The 2,500-nt window shown below is 39.9% G+C and overlaps 1 non-coding gene across 1 annotated transcript; it reads right to left on the bottom strand.

Moving 5' to 3' along the window:
• Nucleotides 1-2,158: 2,158 nt before the first annotated feature.
• Nucleotides 2,159-2,231, bottom strand: TRNAR-UCG (transfer RNA arginine (anticodon UCG)). Its single transcript has one exon. It is a non-coding gene; the product is annotated as a tRNA-Arg (tRNA).
• Between the last annotated feature and the right edge of the window lie 269 nt (nt 2,232-2,500).

Genomic DNA, 2,500 nt, shown 5'->3' on the forward strand with positions numbered 1-2,500 from the left:
TCACTTACTTCTTTTCTCAATATACTGGGCTTAGAAAATGGTATCAAGCCATCCTTATCATCAGCAGGACACGGAAAGAGGCACCAAGTCTCCTAACCAAGTTCAACCACACTCTGCAACTTAACCATTGCACTACAAATTAGGCAACGGGGGCATCAGCAAAGGCAGCCAATGTGCCGATCCTTTATACATTTTTTGTAGTACTTTTCTTACTCGGAGGCAAAATCAGCACTTTAACTGCCCAAATCATTAAGACTTTACACATGTAGCACTCTATGCACACATAGGCACACACCTTGCAGTTCTTCTACACACACTTAAGCTAAAAACCCATTCTGTCACGTCAAAATTCTGCAAACCTATTACATATTCAGTGCGTCGGCATAGAAGCACTTTTTAATGCCACTAAAATGCACAAGTAGTTAGACTGAAGATGCAACCTGAATGAGTTTACAGTATGTACTCCACTTTATTAATGATTAGTACTGAGAAAGTGAGGACTACAAGAGTATTGGAAAATACTTTTTCCACTCTGAATGAAAAGCAGATTGTGTGACCATTGGCCAAAAACGACCACGAAGGGACTCTAACCCTAAATCTTCTGATCCGAAGTCAGACGCCTTGTCCATTAGGCCACGCGGTCATCCGTCCACCTAAGATGATTTTTATCATGTAGGTGGTATGCATGGATGGAGAACATATTATTGAAAGGTATTCAGGGTTACATCCCATAGTGTTCTTTCAGCTCTTTTCGCTGGAAGCACTTTTTTGGAATCTATATATTGAGTATTTTATGAGTACGATATGCTTTTGTTTTCCTTTTTGCATACAAACCTCTTTCCTCATGAGTTTAAAGCTCATTTGTATGCTCTACATAGCTCTGGACGTTTCCAGACGTGGAGTGTAACTGTTTTGAAAGTAGGACAAATTGCTCCTTCCTGCATATGCTAATTTTTCACACTCACATAGGTTGTATAAGTTTTATGAATCCTGGCTTGACCTATTCAAGTAGCTGAAAGCCTGTCACCACCTCTAGAAACAAGATTCACACCAATCCAATTCAAATCATTTTTTCCAAAGGAATATGTTCTGGCCGGTCGAAAATGCATCTCACAAAAATAGGCATTTAAAAATATACTTTGCAGTTTCAGAACACTAACATGACTGTGAAGTCTACACAAGTAAAATGGGACCGTTTCAAAGTAACTAATCCCTCATAAACTTCTGAGAGAAAGCATGTAATAAATCTACCTAATTTTCAGGAAAAGATAGAGGGAGGATTTTTGTTATCACCTCAGATGGGACTCAAACCCACAATCCCTGGCTTAGGAGGCCAGGGCCTTATCCATTAGGCCACTGAGGCACACATGCATAGCTCTTTTCTAGAGACATTATTTAAATGTATTCTATGGTCAGACACCGGTGTGTGCACACAGGGCATTTCTCACTTCTCTCTATAAGTAAACTTCCCATTTTCATCCTCTTCCATCCCCGACTTTAACGCTCTCTTCTATGCTATAATGGAGACTTTGCAATTTTAGCAAGTGGAGAGAAATTGGAGAACCACTTTCGACTCCACACTTCTTCTTGACTTACTTCTTTTCTCAACATACTGGGCTTAGAAAATGGTATCAAGCCATCCTTATCATCAGCAGGACACGGAAAGAGGCACCAAGTCTCCTAACCAAGTTCAACCACACTCTGCAACTTAACCATTGCACTACAAATTAGGCAACGGGGGCATCAGCAAAGGCAGCGAATGTGCCGATCCTTTATACATTTTTTGTAGTACTTTTCTTACTCGGAGGCAAAATCAGCACTTTAACTGCCCAAATCATACAGACTTTACACATGTAGCACTCTATGCACACATAGGCACACACCTTGCAGTTCTTCTACACACACTTAAGCTAAAAACCCATTCTGTCACGTCAAAATTCTGCAAACCTATTACATATTCATTGCGTCGGCATAGAAGCACTTTTTAATGCCACTAAAATGCACAAGTAGTTAGACTGAAGATGCAACCTGAATGAGTGTACAGTATGTACTCCACTTTATTAATGATTAGTAATTAGAAAGTGAGGACTACAAGAGTATTGGAAAAGACTTTTTCCACTCTGAATGTAAAGCAGATTGTGTGACCATTGGCCAAAAATGACCACGAAGGGACTCGAACCCTCAATCTTCTGATCCGAAGTCAGACGCCTTATCCATTAGGCCACGCGGTCATCCGTTCACCTGAGATGATTTTTATCATGTAGGTGGTATGCATGGATGGAGAACATATTATTGAAAGGTATTCAGGTTTACATCCCATAGTGTTCTTTCAGCTCTTTTCGCTGGAAGCACTTTTTTGGAATCTATATATTGAGTATTTTATGAGTACGATATGCTTTTGTTTTCCTTTTTGCATACAAACCTCTTTCCTCATGCGTTTAAAGCTCATTTGTATTCTCTACATAGCTCTGGAAGTTTCCAGACGTGGAGTGAAACTGTT

Source organism: Triturus cristatus, chromosome 4_1, assembly GCF_964204655.1.
Source record: "Triturus cristatus chromosome 4_1, aTriCri1.1, whole genome shotgun sequence".
Classification (NCBI taxonomy): Eukaryota; Metazoa; Chordata; class Amphibia; order Caudata; family Salamandridae; genus Triturus; species Triturus cristatus.